We start from the raw sequence: 14,318 nt of genomic DNA, 5'->3' as shown, positions 1-14,318 counted from the left end.
AAAGTAACTTTTGAGAGATCAACAATCACTTTAATTAGGCACATTTATCATTCGCTTAGTTCAGGGGGAAAAATCAGCACCCTGAACTTCTGAGAAAGTACAGAGAAATAAAAGTCAACAGACATGCCTTCCAGCTGTCTGATAGATCAACAGACAGATCCAACTGTCTGACCATTCATACATAGCTACCAGAGAGGGAAGCACCAACATCTGAGTTTTCAAAGCTGGGGGGCTCCTTAGCAGCTTCTCAGAGTCTTGTCTGGCCAAACAAACACTTCCAATCAGTAAGTCCCAAAGTAAAATCTCACCCCTCAGAGCCAGCGGGCATCACAACCCTTGAGAACTAGTGTCTCTTTAGAAAATTAAGAAAAGGTGTGGGCCTTCCTACAAATTTTCCTTCATCAAACCCCCCTTAATAAGCAGGTCCATTAATGGATGGGGAAGATCTTCCCATTAAGAAGCAAAATTATATTAACTATAAGCAAAAATGCATTACCAATACAGGGGTGAGATTGTCACTGGAGTCAGGTGACATGATCAGACCTGTCACTTAGGAAACTGACGATAGCAGTTGAATGGACAAGAGTGGGGAAAGGTTTGAGACAGAGAAACCAATTATTATAAAAGCATTGCTATAGTCCAGGCAAGGGATGAGGAGGGCCCCTCCCTGTTTCCTCTTCCCAAATCAGCGGTTACTTCTTTAGTAGGAAATCAATTCCCCCTTTTTCTCTCATAGACCACTTGCCTTGCACGGTCAGTCTGATAATGCAGCAGCTTGGTTGGAGTGGGGCTAGGGATGAATGGCCAGTTCAGTAGTCAGTTAGCTACAGAGTAGCTACAGAAAGACCAGGTGTCCAGATCCTCCACTTTGGGACCTCACAGTACTTTCACAGGAAATGAAAGCTGAGAAGTGTGAGATAAAGGCAGAGGGAAGTGGGGCAGAGGGTAGTTCACTCTCTGGGGACAGTGAATTTAGCAGGAGTAGAGATTGCTAAATGATAAGAGAGAGAGTCTGGATGGCAAGGGATACCTTTGGTTTGGCAAAGTTTCAAAATGGGCTAAGTTGGTTGCTGCATTGAGAAGATTGTTAGGTTGTAAATTCCCTGAAGGCAAAGGTTAATTGCCTCTGTATCTTCCCCAGTATCCAACAGACTGATTTGTACATAATAGATACATGCAAATGTCTGTTGAATGAATGGTGAAGGCAGAATGTTATTATGGAAAGAACTCTGGCTCTGGAGTCCAGGAGTCCAGTTCAAAGTCTTCCTCTGATGTTTGGGGTCTTTGTGACCTTGGGTAAGTGACTAACTTTCCTTAACTTTCAGTTTCCTCATCTGTAAAATGAGGGAGTTGGCCTCAGAGGTGCTCTTTATATCCAGAATTGTGAATCTATGAATGGTAAATTCTAGGGAGTAAGGCACCTTCTGAGGAACACTAAAAATATGTGTCCTATCTCACAAATTTTTTTAAAATCAAGCTAACATTTTACCTCTGTCTCCATAGGAAACTGTCTCCAATTTCAAGCTGCCCTTCAAATTTGTGATTGTTTTTCTCTTTCATATTTTTCTTTTGTCCCCTTTATTACTTTCTTGTCTTTTTATATTTTCCCCTCTTCCTTTTCCTCCTCTACTTCCTTTATTTTAAGCTATCTCATTTCCTTCTCTTTGTCATATAGCTTTGGTTGTATAGCACACCTTCTGGGCTACTCCCCTATCTTACCTTCAGACTTGCAGGCTGGACCTCCAGAGGGTGTCTGTTGACTCTGGTTCTAGGGGTAGTAACGCTGTGTATTCCTGCTCCTCCTGCTGTGACACATGAGCCTCCACCAGTGTGTTTCTCCTTAACATTCAGTCAGTAGACTTAATAAGCTTTTAGCGAAGGCATTTACTAAGATAGCATAGTAAAAACAGTAGTTACAAGCCATTTCCCCCATAAGCCTTAAACATTCTTGACTCTCTGGCTGCTGATCCAGTTTTTATGCCTTAAAATTATTCCATTAATCAATTAATTACTCAGTTACTTGGCATTTATTAAGTACTTCCTATGGGTCAGGAATTGGACTAGGTACTAGTGATACAGAGACAAAAGTCAAATAATTTCTGTCCTCAAGGAGATTTCATTTTAATGAAGAACAGAAATGTATATGTGTACAAAACAGGTACAAGATAGTTTGGAAGGAGAAGGAACGAAGAGGTAGAGAAATAAGGATTCACATGATGCTTTAGAGAGTCTTCAAAAAAATCAGGTAGAGGTGAGGATGGAGTGGTTTTCAGACATGGGGATGGCCAGTACAAAAGAATGGGGACTGACTAAATGGAGCAGGCAAGTATGGCTTTATAAAAGATTATTTAGGAGATGAACATGCAAGAAGATTGGAAAGAGAGAAGAGTTCAGGTTATAAAGAGTTGTAAGTGCCCAATAGATGTGCTCTGTGACTCAGGTCAGTACCCAGGTAGTAGAGGTACAATATTAGAACAAAATAAGACACTCATAAGTCATTCAGACTTAGAGATTTACTTAGCCAAAGCAGGAAGATATTCAAGGAATGAGAACCTTTTGAGTTGATTGAGCTGAGTGAACCACAAGTCAAGCATCGCAGAGATCCACCAGCTATTCTCAGCTGCCTTGTAATTGGGTGATGAGGTAGTGATATTATTTTGAGCCATTAGTTCCTTGTCTTAAGGAATATCTCAATATATTTTAATGAAAAAGCTAGGCTGACCTTTATTGGGGTGTAGGGGTGTGGAGAAATAGTGGGGAATCCCTGGAATTTATTGACTAGCGAGGTGACATGTTCAGATTTGTACTTTAGGAAAATCTCTTTGGCAGTTTAGTGGAGAATGGATGGTAGTGGAAGAGAGATTGAGTCTGAGAGATACCAAATAAATACCAAATAGCTTCAATAGTTCAGACGAAAAGTGATGAAAACATGAATTAGAGCAGAGGTTAAATATGAGGGAAAGAAGGGGACGTATGTAGATGTAGAGATAGGTGTAGAGATAGAAATGGCAAGATTTGATGGCTGAATGATGGTGATGCCTTCCACAGTAATAAGGAAGTTTTGAATAGGATATGGGATGGAACAATAAAGGACACGTTGAGTTTGAGATGCCGAGGGAACATTTTGTTCAAAATGCATCAGAGGCAGTTGGTAATGTAAAACTGGAGCTTAGGAGAGAGGATAGGCCTGCATGATAGATCTGTGAATCATTTACATCAAGATTATAAGTGAACCCTAGGGAGCTGATAAGATCATCAAGAAAGGATAGAGTGAAAAGAGAAAAGGGCCCAGGAATAAGCTCTGGGGGAAGCCACAGTTAATGGATGTGACATGGATGAAGATCCTGCAAAGAAGCTGGAGAATGAATAATCAAATCAGAAGAAAGAGAATCAAGAAAGAGCAAAGTCACTGTAACCTGAGAGAGGGAAGGGTGTGATGGAGAAAAAGATGGTCAGTGCCATCAGATGCTACTGAAAAGTCAAGAAGGTTGAGAACTGAGAAAAAACTGTGAGATTTGGAAATTAAATCACTGGTAACTTTGGAGAGAAAAGTTGCAGTCGAAGGAGGAGGTTGGAAGTCAGATTGCTGAGTATTTAAAAAAGAATGAGAGGAGAGAAATAAGTATGGAGGTGATAAGTGTAGGTGACTTTTTTCAAGGAGTTTAGTTGGGAGGAGAGGAAAATTAAGATAATATGTTTTAGGTATGGTAGGATCTAGTGAGGTTTAAAAAAATTTTTTTCTTTAAACACATATATACACACAAGAACATTTCCATGTATACAGCACAGCCTAAAAAGAAGATTTACAATAAAAACATAAATTTACATTTCACACTATTTATTTTTTTGGGAAAACTATATAAGTATTGCTTGTTGTTTTCAAGGCTACTCTGCTTTTTTATGCTTCCTTTTAGATTTCCTTTTTTTCTCTTCCATGTACTTTTTTATATTTTTTTCCTCCCCACCACAACCTAGAGATGAGTACCATTAGACACAAATATGTGTGTATATATATATATATATATATATATATATATATATATATATATATATATATATATATAAAACATACGCACACATATATATATATATGTAAAACCATGCTATACATTCTTTTATTCATCAATTCTTTCTCTGGAGCATCTTCCTTCATAGGTATGAAGGAACTTTTGGTTAATTTGGTTATTTTGATGTATTTATAATTTCAGTATTTATTTATTTGGATTAATTTGGGTATTTATAATATTTAAAATGACTTAGTCACTCCAAATTCTTCTTAAAACAATATTTCTATAATGTTCTTTCGGTTCTGTTCAGTTCACTGTTCATTATTTTATGCAAATCTTTCCATGTCTTTTCTAAAATCATAAGTATCTGAGGCTGGATTTGAATTCTGGTCTTCCTGACTCTAAACCTAAGGCTATCTCTATTGTGCCACCAGACTGCACTGAGGAGACATTAGTGGAAGCTATAAAGAGACAAAATCTTATCTCAACATACAGAAAAACTACTGTTATTTATCTAGCATCTTGAATAGTTTGAAAAACATTTTATAAGTATTATGTTGTTATCTCAAACAAGAGGCTGCTGTAACAGATTCCCTGTGACTAGAAGTTTTAAGGTTTGGCTTTTGATTGTCACCTTAGAAAGCATTCCTGTTCAAGTATGATTTGGACTAGATTTAAGGGATTTGACACTAAAGAAGAATTTAGAATTGAATTGGCTCACTGAAAGGGTTGAGATTGGTAAGAGCGATTGGTGGATGCAAAAGTATACCCACTGATATGGGATGATGGCCTGATGAAGTACCGAGGGATGGAGAGATTGTTGGCCATGGGGAGGAATAAAGTATAGGGAAAGATGAAATAATAGGAGACTGTGACCAGATAAAGGATTTCAGAGTGATTATTCATTGAAGTAGAGCACCTGTGGGTGATGGCAAGATAAAAGATGAGACTTTTTTTTTATAGCTGAGGTGGAATGGAAGAGTAAGGTCTTAGTAGATTTAGTAGATTGACAAACTATGAGGTTTGGGTATTTGAGGGAATATTAATGTCAATATATATGTTAGTGTCTTCTAGTATAAGGAAATGAATTGGAATGGTGAGATAGAGAGCCAGGCACTCTACACATTGAGAAAGGAGAAAGAAGGTCTTGGGGAGTAGGAGGTTGTAGATGATGGTCACTAGTGTCTAGATTGAGTGATATATTTGGGTAAAGTGAACTTAGAAGTAGAGATTGCTAAGTGACAGAGGGAAAGTCTGGAAGTGGTGATGGCAAGCAAGGAATATTCAAACCATCTCACCTAGATCATTGAGTTTCAAGACTGTATGAGAGGGTACAATCAGTACTGGAAAGGAAGGCCTGGTATGGAGGTATCATTGAGAACTAGAAAATGGAAGGAGCATAAGAAGAAGATGTCTAAAACAAAAGGAAACATGGAGAGAGGGAGTTTCACAGGGCATAGTAGGAGGGAACAGGAAACTATGAAATGGAACATTGTGGAGATAAGCTCAAGATGGATGTGGAAATAAAAGTAGAGAACAGTGGTTGGAAAGTGGGGTTTGCTCTTGGGTTGCTGGGATTTGGTCTCACAGGGTATGTAAGTAAGAGAAAGTAAAAGTGTATACAAGGTTGCTAACTATTGGGGAATGACTATTGTTGTTCAGTTATGTCTGACTTTTCATAACATTGTGGACTATACTATCCATGGGCTTTTCTTGACAAGGAGACTGGAGTGGTTTGCCATTTCATTGTCCAGTAGACTAAAGCAAACACAGGTTAAGTGACTTGCTGAAGATGACACAACTAGTAAGTTTCTGAGACTGGATTTGAACTCAGGTCTTCCTGACTTCAGGCCCAGCCCTCTATATATCCCGTTCCCTCCTCGGGGAATGATTACAGGTAGAGATGAAGATAGGTAAATAGTGAGTTCTATTTGGACTTGTCTCAGAATTTAGGCTTCCAGTCATCATGACTGCTATAGTGAGCCTGGTGTCCTTGGTCTTAGAAAGCGTTTCTGTTTCTCATTCTAACAGCTTCCACATTTGTTTCATGCCTGTCTAATGGGAACATAACAGGTAATGACAAAAACATCAATTTAGTCAACAAACATTTATTAAGTTTCCACTATGTGCAAAGACACTGGCCTAGTTGTTACCTATACAAGACCAAAATGAAAACCAGTCCATATTCTAGAGCTTATGGGGAAGAAATCAAACCAAAGTATGCATGTATGTGTATGTATATGTATGTACACACATATATTTATACATACACATATGCATGCATGCATATATACTTATACACACACACACACATATATATATATGCACACTTATATATACACATATATGTAAATTAAGTCTAACTGATGTGGGGTGTGCGGTGTACAGAACTTGAACAGAACTTCCTGTAGCTTCTAGCCAGCCTCATGTGACTCAACGCTTGGGTTCTCTGGGGAACACAAAGCACATCTATTATTGATCACTGAGCAAGAAGAGTTGATGACTCAGTGGACCTTTAAATAGGCTGTCACTGTCCCTGGCTCTCTTCCTTTGACTGAACTATTGGCATCATATAACTCTGAGATTTTCTGTGAAGGATAGATGACCAGCTCTTATTTAGCCAGGAGAATACATTATGAATTATAACTTATGTTACTGAATATTGTTTTAAGTCTGTCTGTCAGTGAACACTTGAGTGTTTTATAGTTAACATTTCTTTTGCGCGTAGTAAATAAATATCTGTCCCATACTTGATTCACAGTGTACATGCAATACTTTGCTAAAGTCTTGGGAAGACTTTAGACATGAGCTTAAACTTAAGTTTTAAGTAAATTTTTCCCAGAATACCAAGGTGTGAAATGTGAGAAAAGGAGCCTAACTCCTTTCATTAGAGTCCAGAACTCCCCCAATAGTGAACTAGTTCTTCATGAATATTTGGGTCCAAAGCTGATGGTCCCTTTGGTGGAAAAGGTGAGTGTGTAGTGTCCCAAGTTTCTTGATGCAAAAAGTGGTTGCTTTTGTTGGAAAAGTAAAGCCATTGAATATGCCAACTGAACATCTTGTTAAACTAAGGGTCAGAAAGTCACAGAGGCAGAGGAATCTTTTAGAGTGAGATGCTGTGGTATGGTAGACAAATTCGGAGAGTCCAGAGAAGAACTGGGAGAAGAATGAAGAGATGCAATGACTGACCTGAACATTTCCTTAACATGTAGCTTTCAGAAAGAACTCATCGATCAGAGAATGGGGCCTCAGAGGTAGAGAGATCTTAGAGCTGAAAAGGCTGCTAGAAAGCATAGTGGAAAAGTCCTTACAGTGAAACTGGGAGAGGAGTGAAGGAGATTAGGAAAGTGTGCAAACAACTATAATACAAGTTAGAACTTGATAAGCATCATTTTAGTTTGTTTTTGTCCTGACCTGTGATTTTACTGGCATAGGGAACTCCCTGTGAGGAACCTCCCTCCATCAGTGCAAATGACTATCTTTTCAACAGCCTATGGAGTTGCCTGGGGCAGTGAGAGTTAAATGACTTGTTCAAGTTCCTGCAGACAGTATGTGTCAGAGGTGTGCCTTGACCCCAGGTCTTTCTGACTGTGCACTCAGTGTGTTTCAAATACCCTTAGGGAAAAAAGTGACAATTCAGAGAAAAAGAGTCATAATCATCTGTTGGAAACAGGAAGAGGGAGATTTGGTTAAATCTGAAAGGCTGCAAGTATGATCCTAATGTTAGACTGGGCATCTGTTGTCTAAAAATCTGCTGAGTTGTTTGAAGAGGATCAGGTATTAGAAGGTGGGCCATCAGGTGATGAAATTTTTTGTTCACAACAATTTGTGAAGATTGGATACAAAGGTATGGGGAGCTTGTGATTTGTGTTAGTGGAGGAAAGGTACTCCCACATGGACAAAAGCATAGATCTTTAAAGAACTGAAATACAAAATATAAGCTCTATAGAAGTGACTCTTAGGGAGAGAAAGGGAAGGGTAGTGGATAGAGAACTGACCTGTGAGTCAGGATGACCTAGATTCAAGCCTTATCCATGACAGTGCTTCGTTGTAACCTTGGGCAAGTCACTTACACTCTCATTGTTTAATATTAAAAGTTGCAGAGCAGGTACAGACCTGCATTGGTGGATGGAGTTTTCTCACTGGGAGTTTTCTATAACTCTAAAGTCATAGATCCAGTCCCCAAAATTGATAGTGATAAAAAGGGAATATTGCTATGTTTTGACCATTTTTTGAAAAGCTACTAATGATTACTGAAATTTAATACCACAAAACCCACTTATAAAGTATCTTACTATGCTACAGATTTGACTTGACTCATAGCTAACTAATTATATATTATCTAAAACAAGGATTGGATTTTCTTTGTATTTCAATTATTCATGCCAACTCTCTTCCCCATTACCAAGGGTGACAGTTACCAATATTCTTTAATAAACATAATCTATTCTGCCCTGACATTAGAAATTAAAAAAAATTAGTTCAAGAATTCATAGTTTAATAGGAATGGGTGCTGTATTTTGTTAAAAGTTTTTTCTGCATCTCTTGAGACAATCATATGGTTTCTGTTAGTTTTGTTATTGTTGTGTTTTGTTGTGATTTATTGTTGTTATGATTGATTATGCTGATAGTTTTCCTAATATTGAATCAGCCTTGTATTCCTGGTATAAATCCTGCCTGATCAAAGTGTATTATGCTCATGATAAGTTGCTGTAATCTTTTTGCTAATAACTTATTTAAAATTTTTGCATCTATATTCATTAGGGAAATTGGTTTATAATTTTCTTTCTCTGTTTTGCCTCTTCCCAGTTTAGGTATCAGCACCATATTTGTCTCATAAAAAAAATTTGGCAAAACTCCTTCTTTGCCCATTTTCCCAAATAATCTATATAGTAGTGGAATTAAATGTTCTTTGAATGTTTGATAGGACTCACTTGTAAATTCATCTGTCTCAGGAGATTTTTTCCAAGGGAGTTCATTGATGGCCTGTTCAATTTTTTTTCTGAGATGGGGTATTTAAGTATTTTACTTCCTCTTCTGTTAATCTGTACAATTTATATTTTTGTAAATATTCATCAATTTCACTAAGATTGTCAAATTTATGGGCATACAGGTGGGCAAAATAATTTCTAATTATTGTTTCAATTTCCTCTTCATTGGAGGTGAATTCACCTTTTTCATTTTTGGTACTGGTAATTTGGTTTTTTCTCTCCTTCCTTTTAATCAGATTGACCAAAGGTTTGTCAACTTTATTGTTTTTTTCATAAAACCAGTTCTTAGTTTTTCTTATTAGCATAGGAGTAAGTGGAGCCTTTCTTAAAATAATAAGTCGTGTCTACCTAAAACCATCAGCAAGCATTATTTATAATGGGGATAAGCTAGATTCATTTCTGATAAGATCAGGGGTGAAACAAGGATGTCCATTATCACCACTGCTATTCAATATGTACTAAAATGTTAGCTTTAGCAATAAGAGAAGAAAAAGAAATAGAAGGAATTAGAAGAGGCAAAGAAGAAACTAAGTTATCACTCTTTGCAGATAATATGATGATATACTTAGAGAATCCTAGAGAATTAAGTAAAAAACTACTTGAAAAAACAACTTTAGCAAAGTTGCAGAATACAAAATTAACTCACATAAATCATCTGCATTTCTATATATTACTAACAAAACCCAACAGCAAGAGATACAAAGAGAAATCCCATTTAAAGTTACTGTAGACACTACAAAATATTTGGGAGTTTGCCTGCCAAAACAAACCCATGGACTATATGAATATAATTATAAAACACTTTTCACACAAATAAAGTCAGATCTAAATAATTGAAAAAGCAGCAGTTGCTCCTGGATAGGCCAAGCTAATATAATAAAAATGACATTTTTTTCTAAATTAATTTACTTATGCAGTACCACACCACTCAAACTACCAAAAAACTATTTTATAGAGCTAGAAAAAATAGTGTCAAAATTCATCTGGAAGAAAAAAAAGTCCAGAATATTAAAGGAATTAATGAAAAGAAATTCTAGGGAAGGTGGCCTAGCCATATCAGATCTTAAATTGTATTATAAAGCAGCAATCATGAAAACCACTTGCTACTGGCTAAGAAATAAAGGAGTAGATCAGTAGAATAGGTTGGGTACACATGACACAGTAGTCAATGACAATAGTAGTCTACTGTTTGATAAATCTAGGAACCCTAGCTTCTGGTAAAAGAACCCACTGTTTGACAAAATCTACTGGGAAAACTAGAAAATAGTGTGGTGGAAACTGGGCATAGACCAACACCTTATACCATATATCAGAATAAAGTCCAAATGGGTACATGATCTGGGTATAAAAGCTAATACTATAAACAAATTAAGGGAGCAAGGAATAGTTTATTTGTCAGATTTATGGAAAATGGAGGAATTTATGACCAAATAAGAGATAAGAGAACATTATGAAATGCAAGTTGAGTAATTTTTATTACATTAAATTAAAAAGGTTTTGCACAAAGCCAATGCAACCAAGATTAGGAGGGAAGCAGAAAACTGGGAAAGAATTTTTACAACTAGTGTCTATGATAAAAGCTTCATTTCTAATTTATATGCGTGTGTGTATGTGTGTGTGTGTGTGTGTGTGTATATGTATATATATATATATATATATATATATATATATATATATATATATATATATAGAGAGAGAGAGAGAGAGAGAGAGAGAGAGAGAGAGAGAGAGAGAGAGAGAGAGAGAGAGAGAGAGAGAGGAACTGAGTTACATTTACAAGAATACAAGTCATTGCCTAATTGTTAAATGGTCAAAGGATAGGAACAGGCAGTTTTCAGAGGAGGAAATTAAAGCTACCTATAGTCATATAAAAATGTTCTAAATCACTATTGATTAGAGAAATGAAAATCAAAACAACTCTGAGGTACCGTATCACATCTATGAGATTGGCTAACATGACAAAACAGGAAAATGATAAATGTTAGAGAATATGTGGGAGAGTTGTAACACTAATTCATTGTTGATGGAGCTGTGAGCTGATCCAACCATTCTGGAGAGCAATTTGGAACTAGGCTCAAAAGGCTATAAAAATGTGCATTGTCCCAGCAATATCACTTCTAGGGTCATAAACCAAAGAGATCACAAAAATGGAAAAAGGACCCATACATACAAAAATATTTCCACCTTTTTTGTGGTGGCCAAGAACTGGAAATCGAGGGAATGCCCATCAACTGGGGAATGACTGAGCAAGTTGTGGTATATGAATGCTATTGTGCTATAAGAAAAAATGAACAGGAGGACTTCAGAAATACCCAGATAGACTTATGTGAACTGATGCTGAGTCAAATGAACAGTACCAGGAAAACATTATACACGGTAACAGCCACAGTATGAGAGGACTGATTTTGATGTGTTTAACCCTTTTCAGCAATGCAAGGACCTAAAACATTTCCAAAGGACTCATGATGCAAAATACCATCCACATCCAGAGAAAGATCTATGGAGTCAGAATGCAGAATGAAGCAGACTATCTTCTCTTTTGTTATGTTTGGTTTTGTTTAGTTTTACTTATGCTTTCTCCCATTTGTTTTCTTTCTTCTACATATGTAACATGACTAATGTGAAAATGTGTTTATTAAGAATGTATGGGTAGAGCCCATATAATATTGCATGCCATCTTGGGATGGGAATGAGGAGGGAAGGGGAGAAAATTTAAAACTTGTGGAAGTGATTTTTGAAAATTGAAAACAAATTTGGAGGAGAAAAATATTAAGAAAAGAATTCATAGTTTAATTTGAACTAATTGGAAATGAATTTTCTAAATGCTTATATGTGAATATGCAAATGATATTAATTGCACCTTTTGATTATTAATGTTATTGATGAGGCTTATAATTAAATGACTTGACAGGGTCTTGTGTGAAAGGAGTCAGTCAGAAAGTCTAGAGTTTAGTTACAGCTCAAGGTCAGAAAAAGACTGGTTATAGTCTTTGAGTAAGACATTTAACTTTTATTCCATTCATTTTCCCCACAGGTAAAGTGAGAGGGTAGGAACAGTTTACAATGATATGACTGGATAAGTGGGAGTGAGAGAGAGAAAGAGAAATCAAGGAAGACTTGGAATGTAGGTTACTCTCTGGAAGACTATTAGAACACATAGCAGAATTAGGGAAATTAGAAGGAGATCTTGGCTTTGGAAGGAAGGAAGGAAGGTGAAAAGGAATGAAAGAAGAAAGGTAGGAAGAAAGAAACAAGTATTTCTTCAATATTAACTATGTGCCAGTTACTGTGCTAAGTTAAGGAAAATGATAACCTCCTTTTCAAAAATGTTCCTGTGGAAGTGGTGGTAGGTCTATGAGGCAGGTAGAAATGCTAAGGACATAATTCAAGCCACCAGGTTCAGATGAACCATATCCTAGGGCAAATGGGATAGATAACTGAGCCATTGGTTATGATCTTTGAAAGACTTTGCAGAATAGAAGGACCCGGAGTTTGGTGAGGAGCTGATGTCATTCCAATTTTTTTTTTGGAGGCAGTTGGAGTTAAGTTATTTCCCAGCGTCACATAGCCAATAAGAGTCTGAGGTCATATTTGAACTCAGATCCTTCTGATTCCAGGGCTGGTGCTCTATCCTTTGTGCCCCCTAGCTGTTCCAATTCCAATTTTCAAAAAAAGAAATTGGCATACTGTAACCCAGGGAGTTTGATTTTGATTCCTTGAAAAATTCTAGAATGTTGTTTTTCTTCAGTTGTGTCTGACTCTCTGTGACCACATTTAGGGTTTTCTTGGCAGAGATACTGGAGTGATTTGACATTTTCTTCTCTAGCTCATTTTACAGATTGAGGAATTGAGGCAAACAGGGTTTAGTGTCTTGCCCAAGGTGATACTGTTAGCCCAGGGTTACATAGCTAGTAAGTGTCTGAGGCCAGATTTGAACACAGAAAGATGAGTCTTCCTCCAGGCCTGACACTCTATCTACTCCTCCACCTCGGAGCACCATACACAATAAATAGGAAATAGTTACCTGAGAGAAGACCCTGGAATTAAGAGGAAGGCTTCCTGTAGGAGGTGGGATTTTAGTTGGGATTTAAAAGAAGTCAGGGAGGTCAGTATTCAAAGCAGAGGAAGGAGCAGTATTCCAGGCATGGGGAAGAGCCAGAGAGAGTGTCCAGAGCATTCTGTTTGTGGAGCAGTCAAGTTGCCCATGTCATTCAATATACGGAGAACAATTAATAAAAACAACTAAAAAAAAAAACCAAAACCCAACAAATCAAAGCAAAAAAAATAAATAACCCAACGACACTTGGATTAAGAGAGGGGAGTCTTTTTTGTTGCTTCCTGTTATTAGGAGAGCTGCCAGGACTGGCTGTAAAAGGCAAATCCATTACCACGAGTAGTCTCAGCTTCATTTCATTATTCCACAAATCACTCACAGTGCTTAGACTTGTTTTTCCTTCTCTTAGGATGCCAAAGTATGCCTGGAGTTTGAGGTTCTAGGGCTGTGGAAAATAATGAGTCAGTTACAAAGGGATTGACTTGGAATTGCAGGGAAATTGCCCACCCGGAACAGAAGGGACCATCCCTATAAATAGAGTGGGGAAGTGGGAACAATTTTTATCCACTGAGTTTCTTGGGACCTCTCACCTCTCCAGTTCCTTGTTCCCCTCAGGCAGGTCCAACTTAAAGGCTACAATTAGTTATTACAGCAGCTAAGAAGGTCCTCATGGGACCTTTTCCATTTTTCCCGCATGGGGAAAAAAAAATTCCTTCCTCTCCTGGGGTTTTGATGTATCATCATTTGACGCTCATGAAACATTGTATTCAGGACGATTTCATATCTAAAGGTATGATATGGGAATTCGGAATTGTTGTTCTTTTAATCTGTGATCTGTGAACAAGAATGCTTAAGATATAAGGAGCTCATAGGGCTTTTATTCTGACTACTACCTATTGCCACTTTATCCCCTTAAACTCTTATCTTGAGCACTGAGCCAGCGCCTTCCTATTTTATGTTCTTAAGTTTTAGTTGAGACATATCAGGAGTGAAGATAAATTAATTTGGCTGAACCTCGGCATCAGGTCAGAGAATAATACAGGGAACACCACTGCTGGGATGTCTGATGGTATGGAGGCAGTGTTTTTCAATGGAAAGAGCATTGCCCCTGGAGACAAAAGACAATGAATTTAAATTCTGTTTGGCATTTCCTATGTGACATGGCATAAGCCATTTAAACTTACTACATCACTGTTAAAATAAAATGAAGGGTTTGGAGTAGAAGGTCTTTGAAGTTCATTCTAGACCTATGATCCTATAGTTATA

Source organism: Notamacropus eugenii, chromosome 5 (genome assembly GCF_028372415.1).
Source record: "Notamacropus eugenii isolate mMacEug1 chromosome 5, mMacEug1.pri_v2, whole genome shotgun sequence".
In the NCBI taxonomy this organism is placed as follows: domain Eukaryota; kingdom Metazoa; phylum Chordata; class Mammalia; order Diprotodontia; family Macropodidae; genus Notamacropus; species Notamacropus eugenii.
This window is presented reverse-complemented; position numbering follows the sequence as displayed.